The sequence below is a fragment of the Vicia villosa genome, linkage group LG3 (genome assembly GCF_029867415.1).
Source record: "Vicia villosa cultivar HV-30 ecotype Madison, WI linkage group LG3, Vvil1.0, whole genome shotgun sequence".
Classification (NCBI taxonomy): Eukaryota; Viridiplantae; Streptophyta; class Magnoliopsida; order Fabales; family Fabaceae; genus Vicia; species Vicia villosa.
The window spans coordinates 44,072,805-44,087,415 of NC_081182.1; the positions used below are offsets into that span (position 1 = coordinate 44,072,805).

At 31.6% G+C, this 14,611-nt stretch overlaps 1 pseudogene; it reads left to right on the forward strand.

Annotated features, from left to right (window-relative positions):
* Positions 1-6,985: 6,985 nt before the first annotated feature.
* Positions 6,986-8,088, forward strand: LOC131657962 (uncharacterized; annotated as a pseudogene).
* The last annotated feature ends 6,523 nt before the right edge of the window (positions 8,089-14,611 follow it).

The window sequence follows — 14,611 nt, forward strand, 5'->3', positions numbered from 1 at the left end:
TAACAATCAAGGTCAGCATTAACATTATCTTTGAAATGGTATAATCTTTCTACTTGACTTATCACGAGTCAAATGAAAATTCAGAAGTCATTGTAAAATTTTCCTCACTAGAAAAAGGATTATAAGCCTTAGTTTCCTCCTCGTCCATATTCTCCATTGCAAGAGCCTCAATCTCAAACTAAGTCTTATCTGCCATGGTTTCTAACATATTCATCTCTATAACTTTACTCTTCCTCTCTCTTTACGGGTCTCAGTGAAAGTAACATATTTGCTTATTATGAACTTTGATCCTCTAGGTTCCTTTTCACATAGTTTGAAGCCATTCATATATTCTAGATAAACATTGAAGACTCACAACACAACCTTACCATCAAACTAGACTAGTTTGATTCGCGGGAAATTTTTTTTGAAGGCCTTCAAATTAGATTAGTTTATTGGTTTCCTACTTCACACCTCCATATGTTTCTAGAAGTTTACCCTTGTGAATTTACATACTCTGACCATGTAAGCTTCTTTGGCATCGATTAGAACAAGTTCACCATCTTTCAATTTCAAAGTCTCAAAGTATTATTTTCTTTGACACATATGATAAGAGCATCTTGAGTTCATGACCCAACTTTTTCAGTTTCCAAACACGACACCACCAATGCACCAACACTCTTATGACCATACTCATCCTCATTTGAGAAAATTAAATTATTAACATAATCATCCTTTCTTCCCATCTCATGACAATCCTTCTAAAAGTGACCAGTTTTTCATATATCAAAAATATTTTCTTCTTCTCAAGACAATTCTTCTTGAAATGACCAATTCCTCAACAAATGCGTCCAACAATGAAGTTTTTGAGGTTTCAACCACAATTGCCAATATTAAGGTGGCTTCGAGAGATCAAAATAATATTACTCAAGATAAGTATGATCATCTTATATCATTGCTCCAACAAAAAAAATTAGTTGCCTCAACGTCTAATGTTGGTTCTAGTTTCAACTAACGCACTCCTACTTTTATGGCTCATTCTGGTCTTTCGCCAAATGGGTCATCTACCTTAGGTGTCCATAATATCATATAGATCTGTTAAAATGGGCTATCTGGCCCTAAACAGGCTAGCCATGGCGGACCTCGGGCTTTTTAGGGTTGAGCCAAAAAAACTCATTTAAATATGGACTCAAAATTCATTACCCGAGCACGACACTAGACGGGTTACGGGCTACCCGACCCTAAACGAGCCTTTTGTAATAACTTTTTTATTAAAAAATTAAATGAGAATTTCATAATATTTATTATAAATATAATATATAAATTATATTATTTTAAATATAATATATTTGTAAGTACAATAATATTTAAAATAATATTTTAACATATTTTGAAATACAATACAAATTTGAAAGTGTTCTAAATAATACACACATGTTTAACATAACACAAATTAATAGAATAAAAAAAATATGAAGTGAATAGTGAGATAATTAAATATTAATTTGATTTTATTAATTTGTAATATTTAACATGTAAAGATTGAAAATATTAAAAGAGATAAAATTTAATGAAATGAGGTAATTCAATGTATTATTTTTCAGTGAAACAACGTAAAGTTTAGAATAATTTCTAAAAAATTAATTACGCGGGCTAACCCTAATGAATACTGAGTTTTTTAGGACCGGATTAAGAAAGCTCATATACAATCAAGCTCCAATTGTAAGGCCTAAGCATATTAATTAGAGAATTTCTTTTTAAACCTCCTAACCTTCTTAGGGGTCTCTGGCGAAATTCCTTTTTTATTCTCAGAATTCATAGATGCATCTCCGAACGCACCACATTTCATTTTTTTAGAGGTGCTTTCGGAGATGTATTTCTGAATTCAACCATTGGTGGATTTCAGAGTTACATCTCTGAAATACAATTTCCAGAAACAAAACCTAAAAACCAGAGACACTTAACATAAATTTAACATAAATGCTCCAAATTACATAGATATTGAAACAAAAAATTTACATTACATATTGTTATAAACGGGTAGCTGAGAACGTTACAACATTTTAACGACATCTTCTCCAGATCTCTAAATCTTCGCATTGACTTCAATTGGACCCTTAGTGGAGTATTGGCAAAAAGTACTCCACATAACCTTTAAATCGTCATCCGTCTTCAGTGCAAACTTGATGAACTGCACATTTCCTTTAGTGTCGGTGAACGATAATCGAGCTTGACTACCTTCTAATTTTTTAGATATTGCAGGAGAGAATTGAGTATGGTAATCAGCTTGGTGAACGACATGTCCTCGGAGAACCTAAACTGAAGTGACAGTTTTGTACCATTGAAGTAAACAAAAGCAAGGTGAGGATATGTTTGGGTTAGAGACATATCTTTTATTTTCAGATATGCATATCCGAAACATTCCCTGGTTGATTTTTTTATAAACAATTCAAAAATGTATTTATGAATTATGCAGAATCAGAAACATAAATTAATTAGGCAGAATCAACACCATGGAAATGTAAAATCAACTAAATCGGAAAAAGTAAGCGCGGTAAAATGTTGAATAGATATATTATATATGTATTGAATTGTACATAATTTATATTGTGCACGACAATACATACAAAAAATGGTTCGATTACATTCTAAAATGCATCAAAGAAATTGTCACAACTTAAATCTAAGATCGGTTATTTCTTCAACTTCTCCCTATGTGTTTCTCTCTCAAGCTCCAGCAATTTAGTGAACTCTTTGATTCTTTCCAAAAAGTGATTCGGCTAAGTTTCGTCCTCTTTTGCGAAATGTGCCATCCACTCCACTTATGTAGCTGGAATAAGACACCCCGATTTCAAATAAACCTGAAAAAAATGGAGCGATCTAAGATACCAAATATAAATGATACGGTTGAATGGATCTTAAGGTGGGCGAATCCGAAATGGGAAAAATGTCTCCAAAAAATCACATCTCGTCAGATCGATACACACCATGTCACATGCACTTGCTATAAAATGACCCATTTCAAGGAAGCACATTCACTTTTCAAGTGGTGTCGAACCGGTAGGCGGTAACACATGGAACAAGAGCATTGTGAACTTTATCGAATTCTTCCTTACTCCCATATAGTCGTGTGTAAGCTTCCCTAAACAATGTTAACCCCGAAATAAGTGTTTGTCGCACAAGAATATGGTTCTCTTCTCTTTTACCAAGTAAACTGGGCACAACCTGAAATCCACAATTTCCATCACCGCTCACATCTACAATCCTTTCAATTTGTTTGTGCATATAATGTGGCATCTCATCAATGTGAATAATCGGTGGTGGAATGGTGGTTTCTTACTCTGAGGTGTACGAGGTGGTTTGGAAATGCGAGTTCCCTTGAAAACACTTTTTTGGGATTTTGGGGTTGAAAAATCTGGGAAACGTGACTTAGCAACTTCATGGTAAGACAGAGTCCGTTTTGTTGAATTATCATCACATGTACTTTTCACCTTTTTTGAGGCGCCTTTGATTTTTACCGGTTGCGAAGGAGGTTTCAAATTATTGGTTATAGGATAGGAAATTTTCCGGAGTTGTTCATTAATATGCAATCTCATAGTGTCTTCCGCTTTAGAAAATCTATCCTTGATCACTTTTAACTCGGTTGTGATGGTTATACTCTATGTACCATCCTTCATCGGACCGTATTCATCAAATCGGAGTCTTTTCCAATGAGTGTAGACCTCTTCCATGCGTATGGGGGTATTAAGCTTCATTTTTTTGGACAAGATACAAGCACGTGAAAGCCCGTAAATTTTCCTAATTGTACATCCATACTTTAATTTATCCGGCCCCATTGTCTCTTCACGCTTCACTTCATGAAAGATAAAATTCAATCCCGCTTGAGATATGCTAAGCACCAATTGTGAGTATATAATGTTATCTTTGAAACGGTGTTCTACCACGGTTGTGCTCCGACCAAAAGTTGTTTGAATTTCATTATGTTGGTTTTGAAGCATTTGGTTCACCGTGTCCCATTCTCTACACAAATCTCATTTGCTATCACCCAACTGTTTCTTCAATTCTGTATGTGCATATTCGACTATATTAGTTGTAGTGTTTCCCAAATTTGTAACCCAATTCATCCAAGCACACACAACTTTCTCTTTCACCTGATCAAGAAAAGTAGATTCCACATATTTTAGAAATTTTGGATACTTGACACATAAGCTCTTGAAGTGTACATCATTTTCAACATACAACTATTCTGTAGACGAATTTATAATATTTGTCCATGCTCCCATTATATTCTCCACCACAACACTAGATTTGAGTATGTTTCCGTCTTCACCCTTGAAATCTTGAGTTCCAACCGCAGGTTTGAGTTTGGATCTCATTTTTGTTATATGAAACCGAAAAAGAAATGCATTGGATGTAGGAAACACACTACCAACAACATTCATAAGGGCGTTATCTCGGTCGGTTATAATGACACTAGGCATATTTGTGGATCCTTCAACAAACTCTTGCATATGTCCAACGCCCGTGTAACGTTGTCTTCTTTCTCACATTCGAGAAATACAAATCCAACCGAAAATGTCTTCTCTATAGAAGTGACACCAAGAAGCGGAATCATATACTTGTTGGTCTTGTACGTTGAATCAATTATAAGAACGGTTGAAAACGTGTTGAACAACTTGATATTTTTTGTATGAGTCCAAAAAATGTCACAGACACTTACTTTATCATCGGTCATTCTATACCTTAAAACATAGTGGTTATCATCCAAAAGTATCAAAAGTTCTTGCATTTTAGATCACGGGCCTCTGCTTGCAATGTTCTATTTATAATGTTTGTTGTATACCCGCTTGATAGTTGAAACATTTTGTGGTCTTTTGTGTTTCAAATTTGCAAGTATGTTTCTCAGCGCAACATTAATATCGATATTTTTGGAATACTTTTTTTTCTCGTTCGGCTTAATTCGATCTACAATTGGATGACCTTGTAGCTTGGTGTCCAACGCGTGATTATGTTTATCACAAATGACACTAAACCGCCACATATCATCCACCTTACATGATCCGCGCAATTTAAACGAATACTCACATTTTTTCGATCCGTTGTCATCATGTTTTAACTACTGAACTTTTGAAACATATTTTCCACCTCTCTCACATATCATTGTTACAAATGCTTGCCTTCTACTACTACCATTGTCGGACCTTCCAATCACAACGCGAAACCCGAGTTTGCTATCTTCCATTCAGACCCAGTCAAACATATGTTGACGATTATTGAAAACTTGATCATTTGAAAACTATTGCCAACATCTATCTCAACAACAACACTTTAGCATCATCATTCACCTCATCCGGCTTAGCATCATCATTCACCTTGGCCGAAACAACTTTGGGAAACATGTCGGGGTGCACCATATCTAAAACAGGCAAAGCAAAAAATCTGTTAAGAATTATATTTCTGAAACAAACAGTTTCAAAAACGCACTTCCGAAATAATTTAGGTGAGTTTCGGAAATGAATTTCCGAAGCAACACAATATTTTGATCCAAAAATCAGCTACAATGTAAGAAAATGAGGGATGAAATGGTGAAAGTTTATCTGGAATTGCAACTTTTTATGCTCTCTTTGATATTATAAAGCACTTGAAATTTGGTTTGAAGACGAAAAATGGATTGAGAATGGATGAAGTTTTTGGAGTATTTTTGGTTATGGAGTGAAAAGAGGAGAATGGAATAGTTCAGCAGCAAGTAGGGTAGTTCAAAAAAACCATGAACCGAATTGCTGAACTGTACCAAACTGAAGTTAAAATAACCAAACCATTAGTAATTGTTAGAGCAACTCCAGCGGGAGGTTTCTTGCTCTTGGTTCGCCAGATGTCAATATTTTATTATTATTTTCTCATTCTATGTGAGTTAATAGTGGCAAATGGTTCATAAATAAGCAACATGTTCTTATGCTTTTTTTAGTTTTTTAATAATATATGATCAAGTAGCCGTTGATAATCATATGCTTTATTTGCTTTTTTTAATAATATATGACTTCAAGTTGGTGATGAAAAAGATGAAAGGGTTATCGTTACAAAAAAAATCTCGAGAGCAATTTACAAGGGATGAGGATATACTCCTTATCCAATCATGGCTCAATGTTTTAAAGGATTTAATTGTGGGAGTTGATCAAAAAGCTTAGAGTTTTTGGTACAGAATCGCTGCCAATTAAAATCAGTATCACGGGCAATCGTGGGAAAAGTTAGCGGGGCAATTAAAATGTTGATGGCATCAAATAAATGGCTCTATTCAAAATTTTGTTGGGTGTTACAAACAAGCTGTTAATGGAAAGAAAAGTGGGACATTGGAGATCGATATCATGGCTGTTGCACATGTTTTTTTACTTGGGATGAAGGTAAAACATTCAATCTTGAGTATGCATGGAGATTTTTAAAAGATGAACCTAAATGGATGGGAGAATCGATTGGAAATTCTTCAAAAATAACTAAGAATTCTGCTAGTGGGGCATCATCGGCTACTCTAGATACACTTTCAAGTTATGAGTTTAACTCATCATCACCAATGGAACATCCAATGGGACCAAAAAAAGCAAAAAGGAAGGGTAAGGCAAAAGAAATTCCAAATGACACGCAAGATGTAATGAATAAAAGAGCAATAACAATGGCAAAACTAGCTCAATGTAAGGAGGACGAGATAGAAGTAAAGACAATGCAAATCATCATGAAAGACACTTCTGCTATGAATGATATTCAACGAAGTATACATGAAACATATTGTAATAAGATGGAAAAAAATATGGACTCTAGTTAGTATCATTTATGTAAAATGGTCATTAGTACCACTTTAAGTTATCAATACCTATGTAAAATGATCATTAGTGCCACTTTAAGTTATCAACACCTATGTAAAATGGTCATTAGTATCACTTTAAATTATAATTAATATTAATATTAATTTGTTCAAACTAGCCGTTATTCAAACTAGTTGGTTGAAGAAGAATTTATGGACGACAATGATGAAGACCAATCTGGAAGTTCCTCTAGGTCAAAGAGAATAGTGGTAGATCAAAGTCGTGAAGAAGGGCACAATCGATTATTCAATGACTACTTCTCAGAAAATCCAGTATACACAGATGTTCAATTCCGAAGAAGGTTCAGAATGCATAGGCATGTATTTCTTCGAGTTGTAGATGCCCTTGGAAATCATGATGCATATTTCCAAATGAGGGTCGATGCAACTGGTAAAAGGGGTCTTTCACCGTTACAGAAATGTACATCTACTATTTGTGTGTCGGCGTATGGGTCTCCTGCTGACCTTACAATGATGTTGGACATCTTTTACATTTAGGGGAGTCATGTGGCTTTCCAGGTATGTTGGGTTCCATTGATTGTATGCATTGAGAATGGAAAATTGTCTTGTTGCATGGAAAGGAAAGTTTTGTCGAGGTGATCATGGTAAGCCCACAATCATGTTTGAAGTAGTGGCATCAAAAGACTTATGGATTTGGCATGTTTTTTTTTGGTATTGCAGGTTCAAACAATGATATTAATGTGCTAAACCAATCCAACGTGTTTAACGATTTGGAAGGACATGCTCCCAATGTGCAATATACAATCAATGGGACACCATATAATATAAGGTATTATTTAGCAGATGGTATATATCTTGAGTGGGCTACATTTGTCAATACCATTTCAATGCTACAAGGAGAAAAGAAAAAATTATTTGCTCAACATCAAGAATCAGCTAGAAAAGATGTAGAGCGAGCATTTGGAGTGCTTCAATCTCGATTTGCAATTATACATGTCCCAGCGCATGCTTGGCACATAGACTCCCTCAAACATACCATATATGCGTGTATCATATTGCACAACATGATTATGGAAGATGAACGACATATATATGAAGGTAATTTTGATTACTCTTATGATAATGAGGATAACAACAACTCAATAACTGAAACATTTAGCGGTCCTCATCTGAATCTTGCAACAAGACTTCAAGGAAGAGCAACTATTCCTGAAAAACAAGTTCATCGTCAACTTCAAGGAGATCTAGTCGAGTATATTTGGGAACATTTTGGACATGAATATGATGAAATTTAAGATTGATTAATTATGTGATGTTATTTATTTTTATTGTTTTTATATGTCATGTATTTGAGATTAATTTTAATTATCATTATAAGTTTAATTTGAATTTTATTTATTTTATATCAATTTTAATTAATATAATTAAAATTATTATTTTAAACGATATAAAATTTAGTATGAATAAAATATTAATATACAAAGTAAAGTTGTGGGACCCAACATGAGTTATTTAGAGTTGCATTATTGGAGTAAAAAACTAGTTGGGTTGCTTCAAGCTGATGTGGCTTAATGGGTCCCACAAAGAACCAAAAAGTGGGTTGCACCATTGGAGGTAATCTTAGTGAACCAAACTTATATTTTATTAATGGTTCAAGAACCGAACCGTTAAACAATTAACCAATCTCAAATTAACTCTGAACCTAACATGTTATTTTAGTTTTTAAAAAACAATTTAATTTTTGATTTTTTTAAAAATAAAAAAAAATCATTTTTTTCGAAAATAAAAAAATTCGATTTTTTACAAAAAATAGAAAAATCAATTTTTTTGAAAATAACTAAAAATCGAATTGTCTAAAGAAAAAAAGTCGATTTTTTACGAAAAATAAAGAAGTCAATTTCCCTAAAAATAAAAACCCGAATTTACTGAATTTTTGAAGAACTTGATTTTACTGTATTTTTAAAAAGACCCTAATTTTACTGTATTTTTGAAAAACTCGATTTTAGTGTATTTTTAAGAAAAAGCCAATTTTACTATATTTTGTGAAAAACATGATTTTCCCGTATTTTTTAAAAACTCGATTTAACTTTATTTTTTTAATAACTTGATTTTATGATATTTTTAAAAAAACACAATTTTACTATATTTTTCGAAAAACTTGATGTTAGTTCATTTTTTAAAAAACCCAATTTTACTGTATTTTTAAAAAACTCGATTTTATTGTATTTAGAAAAACAAATTTAGTGTATTATCAAGAAAACCCGATGTTACTGTATTTGTGGAAAAATGCGGTTTTTTTGTATTAAAAAACCCTGATTTTACTATATTTTTTTAAAAACACAATTTTACAGTATTTTCAGAAAATCCCGATTTTACTGTTTTATTAAACTTCATTTGACCTTACTTTCAAAAAATCTGATTTTATTGCATTTTCAAAAAACTCGATTTTACTGTATTCTTTAGAAATTTCAATTTTACTGTATTGTTTAGAAAAACTTGAATTTATTGCATTTTAAAAAAAAACTCGTTTTTACTGTAATTTCAAAAAACTAGATTTTATTGTAATTTCAAAAAAATCGATTTTAGTGCATTTTCTAAAAAATGAGTTTTTCTAAAAATACAGTAAAATCAAGATTTTTCACAATCACGGTAAAATCAAGTCTTTTCACAAATTCAGTAAAATCAGGTTTGAAAATACAGTAAAATCGAATATTGCAAAATACAGTAAAATCTGTTTTTTTGAAGATACCGTAAAATTGAGTTTTTTTTTTCAAAATACAGTTTAGGCGAATTTTTTGGAATACAATAAGATCGAGTTTTTTGAAAATATAGTAAATCAGGATTTTTGAATATACTGTAAAATCAAGTTTTTTGGAAATCCAGTAAAATCGAGTTTTTTGAAAATACAGTAAAATTGAGTTTTCCCAAAAGTACAGTAAAATCAGGTTTTTTGAAAATACAGTAGCATCGTGTTTTTTAAAAATACAATAAAATTGAGTTTTTTAAAAATACAGTAAAATCTAGTTTTTTTTGAAAATACATTAAAATTGAGTTTTTTTTTAAAATACAGTAAATCTAGTTTTGTTAAAATACTGTAAATCGAGCTTTTTGAAAATACTTTAAATTTTGAATTTTTTAAAGGGTCATGCTAACGAGTGCCCCAGGGGCACTCTTTAAGCATTCTAAATAAAGAAAATATTCTTTCAAAAGTTCACCATTTCAATTTTCGATGCATTAATTACGCATATTTCCAAGAAAAACATACTTTTTAAAGCTATTAAAGAGTGCCCCTGAGGCACTTGTTAGCATTTCCCTTTTTTAAAATACTGTAAAATCGAGTTTTTTTGGAAAATACACTAAATGATTTTTTTTTCAAAAATACAACAAAGTTAAGTTTTTTCAAAAATTTGAAAAGTCATTTTTTTTCGAAAATTTGAAAGTTTTGTTTTTTTCGTAAATTTGAAAAGTCATTTTTTTCAAAATAAAAAAAGTCGATTTTTTTTCAAAAATAAAAAAATTAATTTTTTGCGAAAAACAAAAAAAAGCATTTTTTTTCCTAAACCAAATACAACGGTTTGCTTCCTTAACTAATAATTTAGGTTGAAAATATTGGTCTTCTAATGATTTGGTATGGTTTGAAATTAAGAACCGTTATACCAAACCAAAACCTTTGGTTCAGTTTGGTTTTAAAAAAATTGAAACAGTTTAGTTCACTTTGGATGACCTTATATTATGGATCGGTTCAGCTTTCTTACAGAACTGTTACATGAACAACGCTACCAATAAGGTGGTAGTATCAACTGAATTATTTTGGAAATATATCTCTGAAAATATCCCTGAATGTTTAAATTTAACATTCAAAATGTAAATAGGGTGTTTTCTCAAATGCATCTCCGAAACGCCATAAAATTTGATATGAGGTGCGCTCGAAGATGCATCTCTGAAACGCCTTAAAATTTGATATGAGATGCATCTCCAAAAAATATTTTGGAGTTTTCAAGAATTTTTTTCACCCGTACAAAATTAAAAAAGATATTCTCATAAGTTATCGAATTTGGCAAACTGTCATATAAGCTAACCCAGTTTGACGACTCTAATATCACATTATGTTCATTGCAATGCAAGTCTAATTAATTTCGGATAACTAACTCTAGTTTCAATTATCATAGTTTCTCTTCACTTTATTTTTTCAGTTCTTTCTATAAAATTAAACCTTTTAGTTTATTAAGTATATAATGTTTCTTTTGCATCCAAATTATATCTCACCAATATTTTGTATTATGTTGGTTTCAAATTAAATTTGATACCTGGATCCAACCTATGTAAATCTTTGTCATGCATTGTCGGATTTTCTAATAAAAATTGTTTATACATGATATGAGAACTCTAAAAATGATAGTTTGGGTGAGGAATTGGACGACTTAAATATACTACTGTTGGATACTTTTGTCCATGATGATTTTCCATGTTTTATGCCAAATGTTTTATGCTTCAATCCTTGATGTAGACTATTTTAAAGTTTTTGACTTTTCTATGTTATGCTTCAAATTTACAATCTCATAAACTAAGCTTGAAAGATTTTGACAGATTCAATTCATTTAATAATGCAAATAAAGCAAAGGTAACAACGATAGGTCTAGCTAGTGTCTATGATGTATTGTACATATCAATTTCTTTATGCCAAACCCTACCTTGATTATGATATTTCTGGGTTGATTATGATATTTCTGGGTCTCAACTTGTAATTGCAAGGGATGCCCCCCAAAGAGTTAAGTGACTGCCCCCACAACAATCCACGAGTCATTGAAAATTTGAAACATTTCTCAAACACATCATTTAATTCATCTTGGTTGCTGCAATGACTTGATTTTTATTGATAAAAACAACCACTTGGTACAACAAGACAAATATTACCTTTTTATTACTATTCAATGTATATGCATCCGCTGCAATGAATTAGTAAATAATTATCACTCTTTTAATAAGTCATTACTTTATAAATTAATCAACCGATTGCTTGGTATTAATAATCTGAAACGGTTGTTTTCTTCAAAGGCAAAGAGTGAAAGAAATAAAAATTACTCCAAGCACAAACAATTAATCTCAACTTGGGTGACTCTAATTCGGATACGGAACCACTATCCGGTAGGAGTACGGAATTCTCTATTTTTAGAAAAACTAGTAGTTTGCCCGTGCGATGCATGGATAAGTTTGTATAATTTGCTTTTAATAATTTGTTAATCATATTTTTAATATAAAAAATATCAATCGTAAGAAAATAAGTAAAACATAGATTGAAAAAGGGAAAAACGTGCGAGTAAGATGAAAAGAATATTACCGTAGTTTTATTATGATATAATGTGATTTTTTTAATGAAATGAAAACAAAATATAAGAGAAAATGAAGATGAAGATATGACCTTAAAATAGTCTCAACATAACATTCAAAAATTTAATTCTTATGCTAGCATGAAGAAATATATAATAGAGGTGGGATAATAGTGGAACGTTAAAAAAAAATTACATTATTGATTAATTATATATAGTACATATTAGTCCGTGACAAATAATTATATTTTTTAATAATAATGTAATCACTGAAAAAGAAAAACTAAATGGTAAAATGAATTATTGAAAAATAATAATAGAAAAAAACATTAGTTAACTTAAGGGACTAATCCCTTGATCCGATATTTTAGTAGATGATTAAATTTTCTCAAAAAATTTAATATTGATGTGTGGTTAGGATTTATTTTGAATAAAAAATCTACGATTAAGTTGAAAGAGATCTTTATCATATGATGCAAGTATTCTTCAATATAACATCCATTTTTTTATAATTCATTTTTTTTAAAAAAAAATCTATAAAAAATTATAAGGTAAAATGAATGAGTGGAAAAAAAATAAAAGAAAATAATAGAAAAAAAAGGGATAATTAAAGTGACTAATCCCTCAAATCGATGAGAATTCTATTAGATGACAAAACATTCAAAAAAATAAAAATTATTTCGTGGTTATGATTGAATTCGAACCTAAGACCTCTGACTAAGGTGAAAGAGATCATTATCATATCATATAAGTGCTCTTGAATATAACATTCATCTTTTAATCCACCATTTTTCACGATTCAATTTTTTTTTTTAAATTGTCTTCAAAATACGTACCTACAAAAAAAACATAAGTTAACTTCAGAGACTAACCCCTTGATTCAATATTGTAGTAGATGATCAAAATTTTTCAAAAAATTTAACATTGATGTGTGGTTAGGATTGATATTAGAGTGACATGTGTCAAAGGTAGCCCAGAGTTGTTATCATGATGACACATGGCTAGGGTTGCCATCATGACAACCTTGCATTTATATATAAGATTAATTAATACATCACTATAATTTTATTAAATATAATTATAAAATTAAAATAATTATATTATTAAAAAATAATATGAAGAAATTATATTCTTCATATAATAACAAAACATCAAAATTAAAAAGTAATTTGTTCAAAAAAAATCAAGATCAATAATATAAAAAATTTACATTTGAAACGTACCAATAATTCCTAAAATCAATGGATGAAATCTGAAAGTTGCATAGCAGCGACACAAACAAACAAAATTGTAAGATTATATAAAATTGATTTCTTACTCCTCCTTTTATAAATACATTAAAAATTTAACGCCTAAAATCCAACACCAACCTTTCTCCGTCTCACCAAATGAGAGGCCTAACATTGATCCTAGCGTAACCTATCACAAGTTAAACGTCAATCCCGAAGCATGTACATCTCCCAACGAAGGAGGCACCGATCTCTTAAAAAGGCAGAAGCAACAACCAAGATAGTTAAAAAAGTTGGACGTGAACTTCATCTCCAAAGCAAGATATGCTATTTAAAAAAACTTCAAGTAAGTGGAGGATATGTGTTGATTATACAAACCTTAACTAGGTGTGCCTTAAAGATTCTTACCCCTAACGAACATAGACAACTTGGTGGACAATTATTCGATTATAAATTTATGTCATTCACTGATGCGTATTCTTACTACAACCAAATACATGTATATGATCTAGACATTACCTTAAAGATTGAACGAGTGAATTACCAATATAATGTGATGCACTTCGGGGTGAAGAATGCAGAGGTGACATACCAGAGGAAGATGAACAAGACATTCCACAAAGAAATAGGGGAAATGCTTGAAGTTTACATGGATGATATGATTGGGAAGTCTAGCCAAAAATATCTACACGACCAGAATCTCAATAGTGTATTTTGGAGAGTCATGCAATACAACATGAGGCTCAACCTAGAAATGTGCATCTTCAGGGTCCGAGTAGGAAAACTTCTTGGGTATTACCTGAATAAAAGAGGGATAGAGGCTAAAACTAACAAGTGTGTGGAAATTATTAAGATGAACACACCATCTACCAAGAAGGAGGCGATGAAGCCTAATGGGATGCTAACGGCCCTGTACTGGTTCATTTTAAAATCTTCCCAACACGCATTACCATTTCACAAGTTATTAAGGAAAAAGGTGCAATTCAAGTGTACCCCGAAGTGTAAACATGCTTTATCATCCCTGAAGACCATGTTGTCCACTCCTTATATCCTTACGCGATCGATTCCTTTTCGAAAGTTGTTTGAAATTCCTTTTCTGAAGAAAACAGGGAAGGAGAAAAACAAAGTGCATTATGCTACAACTGACGCACCGCATCTTAGGAGCTAGCCATTCCTGGTGGGAAGGCAGTGAAGCCTAGAAGACGTCAACCTCAAACCCTGGGACAATGATGGGGACCTAACTCTTGGACGTGAATGGGTAA